This window comes from Taeniopygia guttata, chromosome W (genome assembly GCF_048771995.1).
Source record: "Taeniopygia guttata chromosome W, bTaeGut7.mat, whole genome shotgun sequence".
Taxonomy (NCBI): domain Eukaryota; kingdom Metazoa; phylum Chordata; class Aves; order Passeriformes; family Estrildidae; genus Taeniopygia; species Taeniopygia guttata.
In genome coordinates, this window is record NC_133064.1 from 9,772,639 (window position 1) to 9,796,901 (window position 24,263).

General features: G+C 44.4%; 1 long non-coding RNA gene across 1 annotated transcript in view; it reads right to left on the bottom strand.

Annotated features, from left to right (window-relative positions):
* The window catches only part of LOC140682169 (uncharacterized), a 42,795-nt gene extending 18,812 nt beyond the window's left edge, over positions 1–23,983 (bottom strand). Inside the window, exon 1 of the long non-coding RNA XR_012053437.1 lies at positions 23,754–23,983. This is a non-coding gene — a long non-coding RNA (uncharacterized lncRNA). The remainder of the gene's footprint in view (positions 1–23,753) is intronic.
* Between the last annotated feature and the right edge of the window lie 280 nt (positions 23,984–24,263).

A 24,263-nucleotide genomic window follows, 5' to 3' on the forward strand; every position in this document is an offset into this window, starting at 1 on the left:
AGGAAAACATATGTTTGCCCAGAGCAGCAGCAAAGAACCCTACGTCCACTTGTCTGGTAGGAATTCCATTGCAGGCTGAAGAATTTCCAGCAGGTTTGGACAAATATAGGTCTGATGCTGTTGAGGCAGGACGGGAATAAAGAGACTCTGAGTCAGAAGGCGAGAGAATAGAACTCTGATTTATTTCAAATACATCACTCTTTTATAGCAAGCTTCGTCTAGACCAATTCTATTGGACCTAGAGTGAAAACAACTCAAATCATTGGTGTGCAGTGGATGACGCACAGTCGCAGAACTTATCTATAAACAATGTGAACAGCAAGAGAGATAAAGAATTATTTACATTTTTTCCCAACAGATTCCCAGGCTTCTGCCTGGTTAGAAACTCTCTGTTTCTCTCTGAGAATACCCACAAAGGTCTAACAAAATTCTGGAATCACACACCCCCTGACCACACAAAGATCATCAGAAGCAAGCTGTGTTGATCCTGAAACCCTTAGAGGAGTGGTTGCAAAGTTTGCCCACGAAAGCTCAGGAACTCCAAGAGTTAGAGTTATTGGGTTCTTCACCTCCATCTTACTGCATACATTTTTCCATCCTCCCAAAACCTTCTAGCACTAATGAGTACCACGTCATAAGACAATATCATGGGGAGTTTACTGCAAAAAGGTGGTGTCAGAATGAAAGCCACATTGTAGCAGACAACCAATCTCACTCAAGTCCCAAAAGCCTCCCTAAGGGCTTGTTCTTGATTTGTGGGGATCAGGCATGGTCAGGAATTCCTTCTTGGCTTTTAGGAGGGCCATGTACTATAGAGCGGTTGTCCGTATTTGATAGTAAAAGGTGTTGCAGCATTTTTGAGAGAAAGAGGACATGAGTTATGAAATTTGAGCTACTCCAGTCTAGGCCTCAGATTTGGGCTTTGTGAGGCCTTCAAGCCTCTGACGCAGTTAGAAATTTAGAGCTTGTGGCGCAGATAGAAATAGTCTTAAGGTGTCATGGGGACCACTGGGTTGTCTGGGTGTGAATTAGTATAGATTTCATAGTGTAAGGTGTAGGCCGTTTTAAGGAAAAGGTAAACATAGTTAGCCTACCAATCAGAGTGTCTTTGTTTTTGTAAACTATGTAGAAGCTTATATAAACTACCATCTTATCTTGAATAAACAGAGAACGTTTGATTAACCACATTGGTTCAGATCTGCGTTTGTCTTGTCCAGCTTTCCGTTTTCCCGAGATTCCCTGGCTTTTAAAAGGGTTTTTAAATCATGGGAAAACCAGAAGCGCGCCTGTGACCTGCTGGACAATGAACAGTGCCATCTCCGGACTGACCTCGTGCTGACTCAGCTTTTGGTGAGAATGGCTGAAATTAAGAACATGGGGAAGGGATGCTCCCAAGGACAGACCAAAATTTTTCCAGCCCTACAGGGCAAGACTTCTACCCATCCAGTAGAGATAGCTCCAAATGTTGTTTGAGTTAAATTTCTGGCAAGGGATCAATAAGCAACTGTATTACCTAGCCACAAAAAAAAAAAAAAAAAAAAAAGACTGCCGCAAAACTTTTACCTTCAGCAAGGACAATAGAGTCACCTTCACAATGCGGCATTTCAAACCAGACAGCTAAGGCTCCTATGGGAGCACAAGGAGGAAGATGGCCCAGCCAGCAGCTTGGGGCAATTTTCCTCATCAGGGGAAGCAGGATTGCCTCCCGAGGAGGATCAGGGGGATGGTGTCTCATCATGCCCTGCGTCTCCGGGTTCCCACTGTTCATCAGACTCCCTTGAACCTCATTTCTAAGCTCCTCCGATGCAGAAACTCCCCAGACAGTGAGAGTTAAGCCAGGCTGCAGCAGCCCTTGGGGGGGGGAAGGGACTGGCCATTGCCTGAGTCCAAACCTGCGGTGGGGAGGGAAGTGGCACCAGCGGCTCCGGGGGGGAGGGTGAAGATGTGAGTGCAGAGCACAGGGAAAAGTGAGAGGAGAGAACTCCTGCATCTCTGCGGGTGGGGAGTTCAAAACAGCCCGCGGTGCAGACGAGGGGGGGGGCAGTGGGAACCATGCGTACGCAGGAGGCAGCGGGAGCACAGGTGATGCGTTCCATGATGAGGATCCATGAAACCGCGAAAGCGGCCGCCCGGCAGGTGCGGGGGAGTAGCTCCCGGTTCGCAGCAGCGGCGCTGGCCAAGCGGGCGGCTGAGACAGAGAGTGGGACTCTTCTCTTGCCGCAGCGATGGCAGCGCGCATGCGCGGGACGGTAGAGCGAAACCCGAAAGTCGGGGCGGGGATCTCTCGCATCTTGAGAATGCGGCACGGGCGCAGACAGGGCGGGAGCGGCGGTGGCCACCAGCCAGCTGTCCGCAGACTGCGCGGCGGCCGCAGGGGGAGACCCGAGCGGCGTGGGGCCGGGCGGGACGCGGCGCGGGGCTGCGGCAGCGCGGAACGCGGCGATCACATGATGATGACGTCAGCGAGCGCCAAAGCACGATGGGCTCCGGCAGTGCTACGGGGACCGGGGCAGTGCCAGGCCCGGCAGGGAGAATGGGGGGGGGGGGGCATTCCCGAGGTGCGGCCACGCAGAGCCGGTGCAGGCAGGGTGCAGTCGGTGCGGGGGTTCCTTCCCTTGTTCCCATGGCGACGCAGACAGAGAGGGTGAATCCAGGCTGCACGTGCGTTTGAGAGAGTTAAAGCAAACACGGAAGTGGCTGAGAATGTGGATGCTGGGTTTGGAGAGGCAGATTGCAGGCGCAGGCTCAGCACAGCTGACAGCGGGCGTGAGCAGGGAGGGAGAGCAAGACGGAGGCGTAGCCATCCTATCGCAGGCAGAAGCGGGGTTTGACTGCGCCAGAAGTGCTCCCCGGTGCTCATGCCGGTGCAGGCGGGGGCTGAGCAAAGTCAAGGCAGGGATTTCCTTGGTCACCTCCTCCTCCACAGCAGGTGCGAGCGATGCACTGCCCATTTCCTTTCATCAGCGGCGGCAAACAACAAAATCACCACATCCACAGCAAACAACCTTTTACAAGCAGCAAATATCCTGCAGCAATGCTGAGGGATGGGACTCCAACATTCACCCCAAAATGAAATTCAGTCAGTCGCCTTTTGAAACCAGTGCAACACAAGGCCTTTTCCAAACCTCCCCAATGTTTCTAAACACTAACCACAGACTTTTCAGTTAGGTCACAGAATTGATCAGCAGACACACCCAGCCGGTGTGATGATAAGTAATGATTGTGGAACAAAATGTGAAAAAGAGATATCATAATGAAAATTGAAATAGAGAATTAAATAGCATGAAACTTTAGCAATTTATTATATTAAGGTTTAAGTTAGGTTGCATTTTAACATTCTATTAATGATAGAATTGATTTTTATATGGTTGGTTTGAGTTTAAGTTAAGTATTGTTTAGATAGACTATATCACTTTTAAGTTTATTTTAGGTTTGGGCCTTGAAGAAGTTAAGTTTATAAAGGTTTAATTGATAATGGATTTATATATTATTAATTTGATATATATGGATTTCATAAAGTTAATATAATTTATGGATTCTTTACTAAGATTGTTATATATTGAGTTTAAGTACTGTTTGATTCAAAAATTATTTTAAGTTTTTCAAAGGTCAAGTTTATTTAGCTAGCAAAGTTTAGTTGTTTTTCTTTAAGGATGAGAAGGTTTTGACTGAAAGAGTTCACAAAGTAATAATGAACATTGATTTAAGGAGAAGACACAATTTATTGGATCCTTGGTTTTGTTTTAGTCTTTTCTGTTTTATCATAAGTTTATCAGTATATAAGAGTTGTAAAGGAATTTATTTTGAGTTTTCTGCGATTGATTTCATTGTTTAATAATCAGTTTTATAGTCTGTTATTTCTTTGTATAATGATAGAAAGGGTGTTTGTTTTCAAATCTTTCATTTTTTAACTATTTAAGTGTTCTATAAATGTTATTGTTAAGAAATTTTATCATGTTATCAGGTGAAGCTTTGTGCTTTGTTTTTTCATAGTGAATTTTTGTATGTTTTATTGTTGTTTATGTAATCTTATCCAGGTTACATGCCATTCTGAAGTCTCATTCCGGATTTTAACTGTATTGTGCATTTTTCTAGATGAACTTTCTGATTTGTTTTTATATCTCTTGTGAGTGGAATCATTGCATTTCTATTTTTCATCATTCTCAAATGTTTTTCAGAAGATCTCAGAGAGAGGTTCCCGAAGCATTCTGACAGCCTTCTGTCATTGTTAATATTACGATTTCTCCAATTGACATACTTTTCCTTCAAAAGAGTTTCAGGAAAAATGAATCCTTGTGTCATTTGATCAATTTATCAGTTTGAACTTCAAGTGTTTATTTTATATGAAAATGTTATAATAGGTTGTTATGTTTTAAGTATCATATATGTATTGTTGGTATAAGCTTTGTTTAAGATAATATGTTAGGGGACTTCACTCCAGTTTAAAGTTTGGGTCCTGGCCAGGCCCTGATTTTAACTTGGACACATGAGTTTTGCCAGCAAAATCCAGAGGTTTTTGCACAAAAATGAATGATATGCAGGTCATTTTGACCCACCAATTTGATCGTACATATGTGACAGCTGACACAGCTTTGAGGTGAAACTTGCCAGCCTTGCCTGGGAAAGGATGCCAAGGGTTTTCACTGAAAACAAATGTTTCAGCTGTTTGCAGACTCTGAACTGCTGGCACAATGTTTCTAATTATCATGCTTTGTTCAATTTTATATATGCTATTTAGAATCTCTTTCTTTTGAACTTCCTTGAATTGTTATAGATTTTGATAAGTTTTATGCATTTTATCATTGAGGTATTTTGTCTTATTCTATATTATGTTTCATATTTCAACTTTCCTGTTTCAAAAGAGAAGAAGAGAAAGAGAGAAAAAAGGAAAAAGAAAAAAGAAAAGGAGTGAAGAAGTACCTGAAATAAGGCTGGAATGAGGATGAAAATTTTGTATATTTTAATCTCTTGAAATAATTCTTTTGTAGACCTGATTTCGCTGATCATTGAGAAAAATATAAGGAGAGTGCCAGACACTGGACAGATCAAGTTGAAAAAAATCATTCAAATTAATAACTTTGAGCAAGGATTTTGTTAATGTTTTCACAGAAGTTGAAAGTGGGGTTTTTTAGTTTGCAGACCCTCAAAAACAATTCTTACAGATTTAGAGATGAAAGCCCAGATCATTATTGTGGCAAAGACCAGATTGCTGACAATGTCAGGCAAAGATTTCTTAATAATTCATTTACATTTAAAGAAAAAATATTTTGAGTGGACAATCCAAAGTCACAAGATTTTTCAATCACGTTGTTAGGGCATTGAGAAGTTTGTACAGTTCATTTTCCAGCTCACAAAATGTTAAATGTAAAAGTGAGTTTCAGGGAAAAACCAAAAATAAGCCAGCAACCAGTGGAAGGATTGACAGTATTCACTGATGGTTTGGGAAAAACTCACAAATCAGTGGTCACATGGCAAAATCCAAAAACAGGGAAATGGGAATCAGATATCAAAATGATACAAGGTTCACCACAAGTTGTAAAATTGGTAGCAGTAGTCAGGGTTTTTCAGTTATTTGAGGAACCCTCAATCTGATCACAGATTCAGCGTATGTTGCAAATGTGGTCAAACGATTAGAGGAATCACTTTTAAAACATATGGACAATGAAATTTTATATTCATATCTATTATGCATGAAAATAATCCTAAAAAACAGAGAACATTAATGAACACATCAGAGTGCATTCTCCACTTCTGGGGTTTTTAGTAAAAGGGAATGCTCATGTAGATAGACTCACAATGCCCATCTTGCAGACACTGCCAGACATTTTTGAGCAAGCAAAATTGAGCCATGCATTTTTTCACAAAAGTGCACAGGCATTGATGGAATCCTTTCACCTTTCTAAAAGCCAGACAAAGGAAATCATCAGTGCTTGCCAGAGTGCCAGTTTGTGCAGCCTCCTGTATCTACAGGAGAGGTTTGTAAAAGCCTTCAGCTGTGGCAAACTGATGTCATGAAATATGAGTCCTTTAAGAGGCTCGAAAACATGTATGTCTCAGTTGACACATTTTTAGGGGCAATTTTTGCATCATTACATACAGGAGAGACCACAGAACATGCCTGCAGACATTTTTTATAAGCATTTGAATCATTAGGAGTGCAACAAGAAATAGAAACAGATAATGGTCCAATTTACACAGGCAAGGTGCTTGACAAATTTCTGAAAAAATGGAGAGTCAAACATATTTTCGGTATTCTTCATTCTCCCTCAGGTCAAGCAAGCAGTGAAAGAACACATCACACCCTGAAATCCACTTGGATAAACAGAAAAGGGGGGAGACAGGTTTGAACAAATGTGTTGAATTTTTTAAATAGCTTTTTCTCAGAGCCCACTCCATCAATTGTCAGATATTTTACAAACAGCCCACAGGAAAAACTAAGGGAAAATCCTTTCGTTTTGATCAGAAACCCAGAGTCAGGACAGATTGAAGGTCCATTTACATTAATAACTTGGAGCAAGGGTTTCGCTTGTGTTTCTATAGGACGAGGACTGAAGTGAATGCCAGCAAGGCACATGAAACCTTATCGGGTGCAGACGCCAGTGGACGTGGACCTGAGAAGCAGAGAGGCAAGCGCACCGACGGAGACAGACAGCAATGCTGCAGACGTCTCGCTGGACAATGAGTGATCACCCAGAGACTTGGGTTTTTTTCTGGGAAATCAAGTGTTGTTTGGGTGTTGCTGCATTGAAGGGTTTCTCACAGAGGGTGGGGACATGGACATGGGGTTCAGACAGATAGTGTTCATGTGCTTCATTCTTTCACCTGTTGCCTTGGGCAATAGGACAGACTTTCCCATGAGACAACCAAGGGAAAATGTGTGGGAGACTTTGGCAAAAGCAGCGGGTCTGGACAGCATTTGCCTGACCCATTCAAAACCGGGGAAACCATTTTCAACATACTTGGTAGGTGCGCAAGTGGAGGAATGGTCAGTCCCATGGGACATCCTTCCAAGCACTCTGAAGTCTTTTTTGGATCCTGTGGAGGGATGGCATGTTTGGACCCAGTTCTTTCCTGTGGCTCACTTTGAACCTCTGGATTTGGACATTTTGGGTCAACAAAAATGAAATTCTGTATCAAATTCAATCCATTGGGAGTGGCAGAGACAGATAATCACATGATAGATGTCACTCTGAACCAGCTCTTTTATAGAAATGCATCATCCTGGTGTAATTACTCCAAAATAATGAGCAAATCAACCCTTCAAAAATCTAACCATTCTACTGAAAGGGATGTTTTTGAATTTGCGGGGACAGAATTTGGCCTGCTATCCCTGCAAAAATCAAGGGTGGTCCATGCAGCATTGAAAGATCTTTTGTTAACACACAGCATGACCTTGATAAGAGAGCAAGGAGGAAAAAATAAAATTTATTAAGGGATCCAGATTGTGACAATGATAATGTTAACACCAAGAAAAAAGGCTCGGAAAGACTGAATGGTTCTACTTTTACAGCAGGTGGCATCAAAAAAGAGCCTTGGTACAGTTGGATCAAAAGAGGTTGTGGGCAGAGTAAGGATGCCCATGCCGTTTCTTTTGCATTGAATGATTTGTTAGCTAGCAATGAGAAATGAGAACAAAGCAGCAATTGAACATCTATTGTGAACACATGGACACAAGAGTGATAAATTTGAAGAGGTATCAGAGGAGAAAACACACCTGGAGAAAAATTAAATCTTAGATGGATGGTGTGTTCAATTTGTTTTACCTTTCACAGTTATAGAAAGGGGTTTTGAAAATAGCTGTATGTAATTATAGGGTATTGTAATTCTTCTGATGCTTGTGCTGTGCTTGCCTCAGTGCATGAGACAGACCATGGACAGAGTTGTCAAAGAAGTGTTCTTGGTTCAAAAAGGAGAGGGAGATGTGGGAATCCAGGGATTCCCTCTGTCTGCCCTGGAGGGCCTGGGACCCTGGCAGGGGGTCAGGAACCCCCCTGTACAGAGCCCCGAGAGACCACTGTCTCTGATCTCTGTCCATGGAAAAGAGTTTTCAATCTTACAGGATGAATTACAAGCTCCGAGTGTTTGATATGAGTAATAATTAAGTGTGGCACGGTTGCAAAAGTAAAATTTTAGGTTTCTAGATTAGGGGTTCAAAGGGGACAAGATGGAGGAAATTGGGTGTGTCTTGTCCTTTTCCTCCTTCTTCATGCCCTCCATGTTTCACTGTAGTGTTGGCATTTTCCTATTGGTTTAGGCTGGGGACACACTGTTCAATGTAGGTGATAGATATTGGCACATTATTGCAAATATAGCACATGTAGTTTCTGGTATATAATGTTTGTAATATCCCACTGGGGGCAGAGCCCCGCACGCTGCCCTGCAGGACAGACCTGCAGCAGGGCAGCAGAACATGTTATAGATAAGCAAGAATAAACAACCTTGAAAACAGCACAGATGAATTATGGCTTCTTCTTTGGCAACGGGGCAGAAAGACAGAGATGTTTTACAATCTCGGAATCATCAATACCTGCAGATTCCGACAGTCAAACAGGCAAACATCACATCCGCTGCCATCAGTTCTCTCCTAGAAGATGAGGAAATTACCAGACAGGCCACGCTTCAAAACCGCGCTGCTGTAAATTTCGTTTTGTTGCTGCATGGACATGAATGGCCAGAATTTGAAGGGCTCTGTTGCATGAACCTGACTGCAAAAGCTCCAAACATCCATGCTGCCCTTCGAAGCATGAACAACCTAATCGGACAAGTGAAGCAAGAATCTGAGGATTGGATCAAAGAACTGTTCAAGGGTTGGGGATTAACAGGGTGGTGGACTTCTATAGGTAAATCGATTTTGTTATTTCTTGTTATTCTGTTCCTTGTAACCATAGCATTCAGGATACTACATCACTTGGTTTTCAAAGCTATCAAAGGTCTCATACCTTCTACCTCAGAAGTCAACCACATAGAGTTGGCAAACAGTTATGGTTTGATGCTGTCCCAATGCCAGCACCCTCATGAAAATGCGCCTTCCCAAATAAATGCTGTGAGATGCGATCCACAACAGAGCAGATCAGGCCCAAGTTTAATAACAAACGAAAAAAAACCTTTATTAAACTACTGTCGGAATCTGTGGGTGTTGGTGATTCCGAGATTGTAGAAAGTCTCTGTCTTTCTGCCCCGTTGCCAAAGAAGAAGCCATAGTTCGTCTATGCTGTTTTCAAGGTTGTTTATTTTTGCTTATCTATAACATGTTCTGCTGCCCTGCCGCAGGTCTGTCCTGCAGGGCAGTGTGCGGGGCTCTGCCCCTCAGTGGGATGGTACAAACATTATATACCAGAAATTACGTGTACTATATTTACAATAATGTGCCAATATCTATCATCTACGTTGAATAGTGTGTCCCTAGCCTAAACCAATAGAAAAATGCCAACATCACCAAGAACATGGAGGTAAGGAAGAAGAAGGAGGAAGAACAGGATCAGGTCCACTTTCCTCCATCTTAGAACTCCTGACCCCCCTGTACAAAGTAAAACCCCCCTGTACAGGTGTTAAAACCCCCCTGTACAACACTAAAAAATTTTCCCCTCTAATTTGTGACTACTTTTACTATACCATCTAACCCTCTGTGACTGCTTGTTCCACCTTCAAAGTTGGTAATTCATTCCATGGTTCAAACTCAAAATCACAGCTGTTCTCAGCTGCTTGCCAGGGTCTAAAATGCTTCTGACCAAGGCCTGGAACCTCTAAAAATGTCTGAGGGACATTTTGAGTTCCGACAAACTACTACTACTATGATATGAGAAAAGAACACACACTAAATCCAAAATGAAAACCTTCCAAAACATTCCTCCTCCACCCACCCAAACTCCAACAAACCACAGTGAGACACAACTCCAACCCTCAATCAAGTTATCACCCTTCAATATAATCAATACTCGGTCCATCAAGGGAGAGAAGAGTCTCCCTTGCAACATAGACCCCCAGGAAACACAATTGCCACTTCTTGTGTTTCCATGTCGCCCATGGCACCACCCGGAGAAAATCTGCCAGTGTGACACTCTCCTTTCCATGTCAACAGTGCTCTCACCACCGTGCATGGACAGACGGCTCATAGGGCTCCTTTAAGGATGCTTTGCCAAGGACCAAAAGGAACAACAGTCCAGTGTCTCATTTTGGGACCACAGTCCCCCTTCTCCCCCCCCCCCCCTCCATTTTCCTCCTCCCGTGGGGCCGAGGGTGAAAACAGAGATCTTCATCTTCCTGAAGACAGGGGGCATCATCACACCCTCCTCAGCTTTTCTCTGTTCACTCCATTCCTGTCTGTACTGGTAGTTCCTAAAGCAGGTCTCTTGGCTCACCATTGAATCTCCCTAAAAATGCAGATTCTCTTGGAGGAGAAATTGGTTCAGTCTATGGCTAACAACGAAAGTCCAGCCAAAAGCCACTCCATGATCTCCGCCCAACCTTCTTTCCCTAACATCTCAGGTCCCAGGCTGTCTCTCTTCTCTTTCAAATCGAGGAGGAGTAATATTTCATAAAGCCTTCATTCCCCAAGAAAGGGTTAAAAGAAAAGTCCTGGACTCCCCGGATGGCTGAAATCTCAGCCAAGAACTCCATCTCCTATGCTGGGCGCCTTCCCCCCCGCCTTCTCCTTCTCCCCTGCCGGCAAACTTTCAGGTGTCTTCAAGCTCTCTGTTTCTTTCCCTTTCAGTTGGGGAAAGGGTGGGGGCTGGGGGTGGGACCAAAGACATCTCAGATTTCCTCCACCCTTCCGTCTGCAGGAGCTGGCTCAGTTCCAGGCCCTTCACCCTCTGGCCTACCTCTACAGACCACATGGCTTCCCCTCCCCCACCCAGCCACAGGCTGTGCAGGGGAGGTCTGCACTCTCGGAATGACCCAAACCAAAGAGACAGTTCTCCTGGGAGTTCTTGCTTTTTAACCCCCTGTGTTCTCAGAGGCGTGTCCAGCCTTCAGTGGTCACTCCAGGTGCCAATATCCAAACGTGACACTGATTGGTTTGACTGCCAACTTCCTGAGAAAATTCTCTTCCGTGTCAAACCACAACACAAACCTAAAGCACTCTGACTTCCACACCAATTGCAGGTGGTGGGAAAACCCACACTCACTGTCAAAATGAACCTAATGTTTTTCTTGTAACCTTGTTAAACAAAGGGGGAAATGTTGTATTTCTCTGGGAAATGGGTTTTCCCTCCCCAGAGACCCCTGTAGCTGTGACCATGTTAGTTTAACCCTTTCTTCCTTTCTTGACCTCGTTGGCTGAGAGCCAAGTATCTTTTCCTGAGCAGGAGTCTAGATAAGGCTCTGCTCTTCCTTGTCCGCTCTCTTTCCCTCTTCCTCTCCTGGAATAAACATCTCGGACCACATCAGAAGTTAGAGCCTCTTTTGGAATCTTTTGCCAATGCCCCTGAAATATTTCCCCCAAAGCCCTCTCAGATCTGAGCTAGTCTAGTAACTCCAGGGGACTGAGGGGGTAGGATATTTCATGCCACTACTTTCACCTTCCAACCGGTTTAACCCAGAAGAACCCTGGTTTTAGGTCATTAAAATAAAGCAAAAAGAAATAAGGAAATTTGGCTTCAGCTACTGCCTATACTCAGGGAGTATTCACCACAAAAAACCCGCAAAACACTTTCCCAGACACCATTTTAGGTTATCAGTCACCCTCAGAACCTACTGAGGGCAGTATAAACCCAACAGCAATTCTGATCTAGCAGTCTAATACTATCTGAACACTTGTTATTAAAGAAACAATTGAAAACTGCTTCTCGCTAGATCTACCCTTGTGACCTGACAGACTCCTGCTTTCTAAAACTGAAAACAGGACAATCTGTGATATGAACACACACTTAAACTAGAAAAGCATAATTGTAAAAACTACTTCATGGGGACGGGAGGGAAATGGAGAGAAGACAGGTATTGGATAAGAATGATAAAAAGGTTAGAAGGTTTTAGGATAAAAGTTCTAGCTTACGAGCTCTTTTCAGCTAGAACAAGTGGATAGGGATTGGGAAGTGGGGAGCTTATGGGGAGACAGGGACTCTGCAAAAGAAAAATCTTTTTGGGGTGCCCTGTGCCTTCAAGTGGTTTGCTCCCAGTGAACTACCCAAAACAAGGAAAAAAGGGGTATGGATTGCAGAGAAGCATATCATCCTGCTCTTGGAATAACAGGGAAAGGAGACCATGAAGTGCAATTTACAATTCAACTAAATATACAAGGCTGTTAAAACTGGTATTACAAAATTACTGTTAGCTTTGGGATTTGGTTTATTAGCTTCTTCCCCAATTCCAGCTCCCACCCTGTGGAATTTGGAAGGTGGAAGGTGGGAACTAGGAGCTGGAGGGGGGGATGGGTTCATGAGAGATGGGGAAGGGGTCGAGCACGGGGGATAAAAAGCAGGAAGAAAGGGATATAGGGAAGGAGAAGCAGAAGATGGTGCCGTGCCATGCGGCTGGAGCCATCTTGGTTGACATGTGGTCATGGCTATGTTGGATACTCTTGGGTTTTTTAGGGGAAGCTGGGTTAGGGATGAAGTTAGGGAGAAGGAGCAGCAAGGGAGAGAGAAAGACTGAGGAATGAGGTCACAGAATGACGAAAGCAGTTTTGGGGGGTGTGGTGCTCAGGTTGTTTTCTGGCTCCCTCCCGGAAACTGGTGGACTTTCACTGCTGCTATGGTCCAGGGCATTGACTGCTAGGGCTCAGCACTCTGCACAGCCTGCCTGCTCTGCAGGGCCTACCTGGCCCCCGCTGCCGCCAGGCAGGGGGCTGGGTGCACTCTGTGCAGCTTCTCTGGGTGCCAGGGCGCGCATGGGCTGTGCCATGGCCTGGGCCCATGCCGGACCAGGGCCGCGCTGAGGCTGGCCAGGCCCACGCCGGCTGGCAATCGTGGAATTGCGAGGCTTCTGTGCAGTGCTGGAGGCGATGCTGAAGTGGTGTTCCGTGGGGTTCTGCACTGCCCCAGTAGGGCTGTGGCGGTTTCAGGTTCGTCGATCCACGCACCAGGCATTGGGCGCCATTTGTTGCAGCGCGTTTGGGTCCCGGGGGCCCCCCTAAGCTGTGAGTTCACTGGTAGCAGCAGGCATACAAGGAGACTCCACACAGCTTCTGAGGATGCTAATTAGATGAGGGTTTATTGGAGATCCTACCCCCAGGAAGCAGCATGGTTTCTGAGCGGGAGGGGATGGGGGAGGGAGGGGGAAAGGGGAGTGAGGGGGAAAGGGGAGGGGGAGACAGGGGCCAAGGGAGCACCAACCAAGAGAGCTGGCTAAGAGAGAGAGCCTCGTCGCACTGGCACATTTAACAGGGAGATTCAAAGTGGGCGTGGGAAAAGATTTGGGCCAATGGGATTACAGACACATGATACTTCAGGGGAAGATCACAGGCTTGAAATAAACCATATATTTTCGAGGGGTGAGACAGAGCACACCACTTAACTAAAATGTAACACCACAAAAAACTTTTAGAAGAATGTTAAAACTCTCAAAAGAACAGTGTGACAATTTTCTGACCCTCTAGTCTGGGACTTTCCACGTGAACAAATTCAGAACCCAGATGAGGTGGGGAAATACCTGAAAGAGAAGTGCCATGATGACCCTAAGAAGAAAAGGATCATTGCAGTAAGCTGGGCCCTGGTATATGCCTATCACACACTGCTAGATACTGTAGGGCAGCAGACAGAGGAAGGGGGGGAGGGAGATAAATCAACAGCTATCCCAGTCACTCAGGCTGCAGCCAACACTGCAGTTAAGAAGCCAGCAGCTAAACCAGACTGTAAGCCTCAACCAATGGCTGTTGCTACTAGCACGAGAAGTGGAAAGTGCACAGACAAGACTGATCAACCAGTGGATGACAGAGCCAGGGACCTCATAAGACAGGAAAGCTGGACTGGACAAACGCAGATCAAGCCAATATGGTTAAAGCTACGTTCTCTGTTTATTAGTGAGAAGATGGCAGTTTTTATACACTTCTGTTACAGTGAGCTCATGGGCACCCTGTGCCCCCCTTCACCCGGGACCCTGTGACTCTGATCAAGATAAACCCTGGACCCCTCCTTCCTGCCCCAATGGGGTTGGCGGAGAGCCAGGAAAGCCCACCCTGTCCAAAACCTATATAGACCCGAGATTTCCTGTTCTTCCTCTCTTTGGCCCCGCTCTCCCATGGACATCACAGAATAAAGAGAGCTGTACCAGCTATACCCTGGAGTAAGAGCCTCTTTTGAATATCTTTCCCCTCTCCTGATATTCCTCCCCTCACAGCCCCTTATCTCTGAGCTAGTCGGATTATTCTGGGGCTGCGTGAGGGGGGGAAACTACACACTTCTATATAGTTTACAGTTTACAAAGGCACTCTCATTGGCAAGCTAACATTGTTTACCTTTGCCTTAAGGCAGTCAGGCTTTTCACACTGCAGCTCTACCCTAATTCACGCTCAGATAGCTCAGTACTTTGTAGTCACCTTAACATAATTTCTAACTGCGCCACAACTAATTTCTTACTATGCAAAAAGCTTCCAGGCCCCACCAAGGCCAGTTATCAGGGACCTAGTCTGAGGGGTAGCTCAATTCTTACTCCAGACATAAATCATGCCCTCTCTCTTAGAAATTCCGCGACAGGATGATGATGAAGATGATGATGGAGGAGAAGGACCCTCAATGCCTCGAGACATAAAACCAGGAGTCAAAGCAACTGGAACAAGATCAGAAGCCAATATTGAGTCCTTTTCCCTAAAGGACCTTCGTGGCCTAAGGAAGGATTACACTCAACAACCTGATGAATCTATAATTAGTTGGTTAGTCCCACTTTGGGATGCCACAGGCAAGGCTACAATTCTGGATGGCACTGAAGTGAGGCATTTGGGATCCCTGTCAAAAGATCCCATCTTCGACCAAGGAATGATGGGGGGAGCTAACCCTCACAGCCTCTGGGCACGTGTCCTGGAAAGTGTAGCACAAAGATACCTGTGTGCAGACGATCGCTATATGCAGAAAACCCAGTGGAAGACTATAGAACCAGGGATCCAACACCTGAGAGAAATGGCAGTGGCGGAGATTATCTTCTCAGACAAAATAACAATTAGGAATCCAGACTTGGTACCATGTACATCTGTGATGTGGCGAAAACTTGTATGACTTGGAGCACATGAATATGCTTCTGCTTTAGCGATAATGAAGTGGGATGACAGGGATGAGACCGTGCTTGATATGGCGAAGAACCTCTGAGCATATGCAGATGCTCTACTTGGCCCAACTCATGCCAGAATTGCAGCAGTGGAAACACGTCTGCAGAAATGGTAAGGCAAGACAGAGAAGAATCATAAGAAACTCAGGAAGGAGATTAAAGAAGACCTTCTCCAAATCTCAGCAGTACAGATCAGAGGTTCTGGTATCCAATGCAGGTGTTCCTCAGATGGGGAGAGAAGGTACACCCCACAAGCTGAGCTGCAGTTCTTCCTGTGTGATTGCGGAGAAAACATGAGGAGATGGGATGGAAAATCTACTGCTGCTCTGCCACAATGGGTGCATGAATTGAAGGAAGACAAGACTCAGAGAGGAAGTTCAACCAAAAGGAAAGCAGCTCCAGTTGCCTGTAGCCAAACTTCCAGGTATGCTGATGATGCTGATGCTGCTGCTGATGCTGCTGCTGCTGATGATGATGATGACATGTTCGATCCCCTTGAAGGAACCTCCAAGACATATGCCCAAGGAAAGAAGGATAAACAGGCTCAGAGGGGCCCTGCCTCTAGCCAGGTAGAGGCTAAGGAAAACTGTGTGTTGTGGACTGTGTGGATTTGTTGGCCTGGCACATCTGAACCACAAGACTATAAAGCTTTGGTCGATACTGGTGTGCAGTGCATCTTAATCCCATAGAGACATGCGGGGGCAGAATCTGTCTCTATCGCTGGTGTGACAGGGGGATCACAGGCTTTTACTTTGGTGGAAGCTGATGTGAGCCTGGCTGGAAATGAGTGGAAGAAACACCCTATTGTGACTGGCCCAGAGGCCCCATGCACTTTGGGCATAGATTACCTCCAGAGGGGGTGTTTCAAAGGCCCAAAAGGACACAGATGGGCATTTGGGATAGTGGCTGTAGTGACAGAGGGCGTTCAGCAATTGTACACCTTGCCTGGACTGTCCGAGAATCCATCTACAGTAGGACTTCTGAAGGGAGAAGATCAACAGGCACCAATTGCTACTTTGACAGTGCATCGCCGACAGTATAGAACAACTCAAGATGCTGTGGTTCCCATCCATAAGATGATTGAAGAGCTGGAGAGCCAAGGGGTGGTCAGCAAAACCCACTCACCCTTCAACAGCCCCATTTGGCCTGTGCGTAAATCTGAAGGAGAATGGAGATTGACTGTGGACTACTATGCATTGAATGATGTGACTCCACCATTGAGCGCTGCTGTGCCAGACATGTTAGAGCTCCAGTACGAGCTTGAGTCCAAGGCAGCGAAGTGGCATGCCACTATCCGTTTTGCCAATGCATTTTTCTCCATTCCACTGGCAGCAGAATGCAGGCCTCAGTTTGCCTTCACGTGCAGGACAGTGCAGTATACCTGGAACTGACTGCCCCAGGGGTGGAAGCACAGTCCTACCATTTGCCATGGAGTGATCCAGACTGCACTAAAAAAGGGTGAGGCTCCAGAACACCTACAATATATTGATGATATCTTTATGTGGGGGCACGCAGTCGCAGAAGTGTTTGAGAAAGGAGAGAAAATAATCCAGATTCTCCTGAAAGCGGTCTTTGCCATCAAGAAGAGCAAAGTCAAGGGACCTGCTTGAGAGATCCAGTTCCTGGGATTGAAGTGGCAAGATGGATGGCATCAGATACCTACAGATATCATCAACAAGATCACCGCTATGTCCCCACCAACCAACAAGGAGGCACAAGCTTTCTAAGTTGTCTTAGGCTTTTTGAGAATGCATATTCCTGAGTGCAGTCAGACTGTGAGCCCTCTTTGCCTGGTCACCCACAAGAAGAACGATTTCCATTGGGGCCCTGAGCAGCAACAGGCTTTCACCCAGATTAAGCAGGAAATTGCTCATGCAGTGGCCCTTGGCCCATTCAGGATGGGACCAGATGTGAAGAACGTGCTCTACTCGGCAGCCGGGAACCATGGTCTGTCCTGGAGCCTTTGGCAGAAGGTGCCTGATGAGACTCGAGGCCGACCATTAGAATTTTGGAGTCAGAGCTAGAGAGGGTCTTAAGCTAACTACACCCCAACAGAGAAGGAAATCTTGGCCACCTACAAGGGAGTCCAAGCCACCTCGGAGGTGATTGGTACAGAAGCACAACTCCTCCTGACACCCCGACTATTGGTGCCGGGCTGGATGTTCAAAGCAAAGGTTCCCTCCACCCACCATGCCACCAGTGCTACATGTAGCAAGTGGATTGCTCTCATCATGCAGCGCGCCCGTATTGGTAAACTGAATCACCCAGGAATTTTGGAAGTAATTACAAATTGGCCCAAATGTGAACGTTTTGGTGTCACAGATGAAGAACAAGTGACATGGGCTGAAGAAGTTCCACCATACAACCAACTGCCAGCAGAGGAAACGCTTTTCAGTGACGGTTCCTGTCGCATCGTAGGGATGAACCAGAAGTGGAAAGCAGCTGTGTGGAGTCCCACACGAAAGGTCACAGAGGCCACAGAAGGAGAAGGTGGATCAAGCCAACGTGCTGACATCAAAGCTGTTCAACTGGCCCTAGACATTGCAGAAAGGGAGAAGTGGTCAAAGCTCTATCTCTACACTGATTCATGGATGGTAGCCAATGCTCTGTGGGGATGGCTGGAGAGATGGAAAGAGGCTAACTGGCAGCGTAGAGGAAAACCAATTTGGGCTGCTGAAGAGTGGGAAGACATCGCTACCTGGCTAGAGAAACTACCTGTGAAGGCTCTCCATGTAGATGCCCATATCCCCAACAGTAGAGCTAATAAAGAGCAGCAAAACAATCAGCAGGAAGGCCAGGCTGCAAAGATAGGGGTGTCAAAGATAGACCTAGATTGGGAACACAAGAGAGAGTTATACCTAGCTTGATGGGCCCATGATTCCTCAGGCCATCAGGGTAGAGATGCCACCTATAAGTGGGCACGAGACCGAGGGGTGGATCTAACCATGGACAGTATTTCTCAGGTTATCCATGACTGTGAGACATGCGCTACCATCAAACAGGCCAAGCGGGTGAAGCCCCTGTGGTATGGTGGGCGGTGGTCCAAGTACAAGTATGGGGAGGCCTGGCAGATTGACTACATCACACTGCCCCAAACACGCCAAGGAAGTGCTACGTGCTCACCATGGTAGAAGCCACCACTGGATGGTTGGAAACCTAGCCTGTGCCTCATGCTACTGCCCATAACACCATCCTGGGCGTTGAAAAGCAGATCCTTTGGAGGCATGGTACCCCTAAGAAGATTGAGTCAGACAATGGGACTCATTTTGAGAATAGCCTTATCAACACCTCGGCTAGGGAACATGGCATTGAGTGGGTATGCCACATCCCCTACCATGCACCAGCTGCAGGTAAAGTGGGGAGGTACAATAGACTGTTAAAAACCACCTTGAAAGCATTGGGTGGGGGATCTTTCAAAAACTGGGAGCAACATTTAGCAAAGGCCACCTGGTTAGTTAACACCTGAGGTTCCACCAATCGAGCAAGTCCTGCCCAGTCTGAGCCCCTGAATATAGTAGACGGAGATAAAGTCCCAGTGGCACATGTCAGAGGTTTGTTAGGGAAGACAGTGTGGATCAATTCTGCCTCGAGTACAGACAAGCCCATTTGTGGGGTTGTCTTTGCTTGGGGACCAGATTGTATGCGGTGGATAATGCAGAGTGATGGAACGACACGATGTGTACCTCAGGGAGATCTGATTGTGGGGTGAGAACCAAATGCAGATATCATTGTTTGCTGGATGTTACTGCCATTGTCTGTACATTATACCACACAGATATGAGACAGAAGGAAATGTGTGTAGAAGGTTTGAGCAAGTGAGATAGAAGGAAATCTGTGAGTGTCGAAGCTTTGAGCAAGTGAAAGATGGAAATTTTTCCATGAACAAAATGTTTGGTAGTATGTTGACGATATGGAGATAAGAGGTGGAATGTCCTAGGGTGATGTTATGGTGCTTGTATCCCCAGTCGTGTGTTCTGTTTATGCTTGATATTATGTTCTGTGCCGTCAGGACTGGCTCCGAAAAGTGAGGGTTTGTTTTATCTTGTTATCAACCAGCTCACCTCCCCCCCATGGTCTGTGTCTAGGAGAGGCTAGGGCTTGCTTTCTTGCTTGTTGGCTTGCCTGCTTTCACTTTGTTCTTGCTCCTGCTTTTTGCTTCTGCCCTTGCTTTCTCTTATTAGTTTAGCTAGGCAGTCCAATTTTTTTCCCTGGACTGGTTTTATTTCCCTTTCCTGAATACCATTTGAGCCTGCTCCAGACTGGGACCTGGGAAGCACCAGGAAACACCAACAGCCAGCATTTGGTGATCTGTAGCAGCCATCCCCTGCTCTGCAGACCACTCCCAAGAGAGACTTTATGAATGTGTCATCTCTTCAGAGCAATGAAAGAGTTTTTGTCATCTGGTGTTGTTAATTTCTTTTTGTGCTGGGGAGTGCTTTGCCTGTTAGATAAACAGGTTTTTTCCACTTCTCTCTGAGGAAATTATTCCCAAACCAGGTGGGGGAGGGGCTGTGGGGGTTTGCTTTCTGGGGGCTCCTTCCGGAGGTTTTCTTCGAAATTTGCCCTAAACTAGGACAAAATGTTTGAAGGGGTGTCCCAGATTGAAAGGCAAGATGTATTCCTTTTGCCATCTGTATGGCAGTTGTGTTCTGTTAAGTAGGCAGTTTTCCTTATCTCTTCCACAACCAATCGTCTCTCAGGGGAGACATCTTTTGATAATGGGCTATTGAATGTCACTGCCTGACTGATGAGACCTGTAACATCCCACTGTGAGATGCTCTGCCCAGAGGGAGGAGCCAAGAACTTCTACCGGTATATAATCTTGAGTTTCTGGAACACCAGCAGGGCTTTTTCTGCACTGGATTTCCCAGAGGAACAGCTGTCTCTTCCACTGCAGGAAGACTTCACCCTTTTCTACAGGATCACTTCTCCAACAGAACCACACCTGACACTCCAGGAGGACTGCAGCCATAATTCTAAATTGGACTGCTGCTAACACCCTGACTAATAGGGTGTCAGGTTGTAGTCTGACTCTGTCAGTGTTTCTTTGGTTCACTACATTGTTTATTTTATCTTTTTATTTTCTCCCCTAATAAAGAACTGTTATTCCTGCTCCCATATTTTTGCCTGAGAGCCCCGCTTAATTTCAAATTTATAACAATTTGGAGGGAGGGGGTCTACATTTTTTCCATTTCAGGGGAGGCTCCTGCCTTCCTTAGCAGACACCTGTCTTTCCAAACCAAGACAAGGGGTTAAGACAACCTTTTTAAAGCATTCATATAACACTAACAACAATCACAAAGAGGGTCGAGCCTTCTCACTTGCCTTCTTAGGGTTACGGAGCCCCATATTCTGTGTCTCTCATCATCTGAATATTACTGAAAGGCTTTTCGACTAAGTCTAGCAAGGAAAAAAATATGCCACAGCAACAGACTTGCCTGGAGTTTGCCTCTGAATCTTTTATTTGCACCACATTCAAGGGGCAGCCCTCTTTCCTATACAACCTGCATACTGCTGTCAGATCGCCGTGCTCTCTGCACTCTCCTTCCCAGCTCGGAGTACCAGTATGCACATTACAGTCTCACAATGTAATTATACATAAAAACCTGATAACTACATTGTTTATTATTATTATTAAAACTGAATCTACATCTAACCAAAGCAAACAAAAACAACCCAAAACACACAAAATTAAGTTTAGCTTTGTATTTTTTATCTGAATGGTGAAACAAGTCTGCTAAGAGATAAGAGAAGCTCCTTGAACATTGAAGCAGACAGGGCAGAGTGACCCAGGAGTTCTTTCTGTACTTTCTCATAAAAAACTGCCTCCAAGTTTAACTAGCTGTAAGTGTAACGCGAAATCAGCAGAATGAATATGCAGGAACATATTGTGAAATTCTATGCATATGTAAACTAGTGAAGAAGAATAAAAAGGGATCAGGAGTTCTCAGAAGCACACATGTCCTTTGAAGGGGAACAATCCCCACATGTGTTCAGCGCTGTAATAAACATACCGTCCCCACAAATCTTTATGGGAATTGTGGGGTTTTGCTTTTTCATCTGCATTTCAATAGGGATATAAATACAAAATTTCTCATGAAGAATATGGTTACATCATAACAAACATAGAGTTTATGTTAGTTGAAGCTATTATTTCAGAAGTTCAAGTCTATTTTTACTCCATGGACTAAATTAAAGGAGATCAAAAAAACCCAAAAAATCAATAGACTAGGATGGCAATACACATTCTGGTATTTGATACATGCATGCAACTTTGCTGGAAAAGCTTGGGAGGAAATTTGGATGTGCTGCATGATTACTATTCAGTTTTCTAATTCCGTGTGGACTTTATTTGCACAACTTTATAACAGGCTTAGTAATACAGCACACCAGTAACCTTGGATAATTTATGTATTATTGAAGTCTTACTGTAAAATATTGACTGTAACAAGCTCATCTCAGTGTATTTGTTTCAGAATATGAATTATGGATATCATTAATTATATTACCAACAATTTATGTTTCAAAAGTTGAAATAACTTTATCTCATGTATCATACATTCATGGGATACTTTATTTGCACACTTAATACTTCATAGAACTTACATTAAAAATTATTTCATTTTTTAAATCATATGAGAGAGAAAAATTGTCTAGTAAAACATAAAATCGAAGGCTAAAAAGAGTAAGTCACTTATTCTCAGACAGAATGGTAAAAATAAGGAAAAAAATTTGAATGTTCACTATAGAACGTAATCAGCAAATACAGATATAAAGAAATAATGGTGTCAGAGAAAAAAGTGAGAACACTTTTCAGCAGTGCTAAAGTACTGCACAGAAAAGTAGTAAGAAGAAAGTGGGGAGAAAAAAAGAGGGGGGAAAAAGAAACAAAAGAAAAGGAAGAAAATAAAAAGGAAAAAATAAATAAAACAGGCTGTGTATTGAAACCCTCGCACTGAGTAACACTACATGGGGAAGTTCAAACAAAATGGTCAGTCACTGTGCATTAGTTGCACCAGCAGCCTCACCTGCATTCTCCAGCAATGCCTCCAGCCCTGCTCTGCTTGCCTAGATCAGGTGTTATGGGACTGGCTCTGCCCATGACTGCTCACGGCCTCTGCCAGGGTCACCCAGGGCTCCAGCTCAGTTCAGGGAGCAGTCCTGCTCTTTGCTGCTCCCTGACATACATGACCACATGACCAGCATGTGTACAATCCAATCCTTTAATCACACGTGAAACATCTCCTGTTTATCCTCAGTATGCACAAAAGATTGTCACGTGTGACCATTTCTGTTTCTGCCCCATACAATAGTAACAGTTTACAGGAGTCTTATTTATACAAAGGTTGGTCATTTCTGCACAGGAACCATTTGGAGTTTCTGAAAAGGTCAGGTTTTTCATCCAAGGTCTTAGTCAATACTTTGCACATATAGACTGGTAAAGACTCATTTCACCTGGGAAAATCTTAGGGACAGTTTGAAATTCTGACCTGGAGAGGTCCTCTGCAAATTAGTCAATGACTTTTTTGGGAAGATGACTAAGATATCAGTAATAAGCTTCTCTCCAGTCAGTCCATTATTTCAACTATGCAGATAGCTTCACGGGGAATTTCTGGACCACACCAAGAACTAATGACTTAAGTGCATTAGGTGTGCACAAAAGTTCAAAACTCATACCCTGCTATACAGCAATTATAGCTGAAGAACAAATTTGAGTATAACTTGCAAATTATATTTCATACCTTTCACAAACAAGAGAGAAACTAACAAATGAAGTCTGCTGATGCTGTGGACATGAGAATAGCAGAATGATAACAGCTTAACTTCTATCATCCGAATAGATAATATATATATAACTGAATATATCTCTTCACTGTAGCTGAAAACACGATTTGATATACTGAAAAATAAGACAGGAAGAACACCTACCTGCCTTGAGGCTTGCAGGTCTGCAATGACAAGGCTTGCTTTGGCCAAAAGCTGAAGTAACATTCTATTGAGAACAGTCCCCTCCAATAAATCTCCTGGTTGCCTATTGCAGGGCATTCCCAGTCATCCTCGTTAACATAAAACTTGACATAAAATTACACTAATATAATTTGTAGTTCCCCATCTTTAAAAAAGACCCCTAAGCCCTACAATGCATTGACTTATTACCACCTCTCCAGATTTACAACGGCAATATGGAGAGTAATGATTTTATTTTAAGCAGAAATCATTCGAAGTATATTATTCAGCAACAAGAATTCAATCAGATAAATATTTAAAGACTGGCATTTATTATAGGTATGAGTTAATGAGCATAGTATAATTAAGGAGCCTTTGTTTAATTACATATTTAGATGCTAGACAATATCTTGTTTCCCAACCGAACTCCTGAAACATATGCACAATTTTAATTTTAGACTTTGAAGCACTTCTCCCAAAAGATTAGTTTTAAATGTCAGTGTTCCAGACTCCAGCTAAAGGCAGCAAATGAAAATGTGATAATAAGAGATGTGATGGCTGTACAGCATCTATAATGCATTAATTGACACCACCTTATAAACATTTCTTACCTGCAATATCTAAGTAGGACTCAGAGACTTTGTAGTTCCTCTCAATTGCCAATTGTTAAACTCATAATAATTATTTTCCCTGTTATTTTTTCCCCATGATTCTTTTCCTTGAAGGTTCCATAGTACATCAACCATATTTTTGTGATCCTGTAAAGTATTATTCTCATATTCATCGTAGAAAATTTGAGAGAGACTGCAAGGTGATCCTTTGGCTCACAATGACCACTCCTACTTCCGCATTCGTTTCTGTTGGGATGTGATACAGTTGCCTAAAAATAGAGATCTCAGTTTATGCTAGTGCTTTTTCAAAACTGCATTTAATCATGAGATAGCTGCCTAAAGGCAGACATCCTACTTCCCTATTTACACAATGGAAGACGTTATGGGTAGACAGCCTTCAGCTAGAGTGATTCAGGTGACTTAGCTTTATCAAGCTGACAATACAACAACATGAAGGAAAAGTGCTGCAGGGCATCACACTAAAACCTCCTGCTCCTACTCATTCCCTCC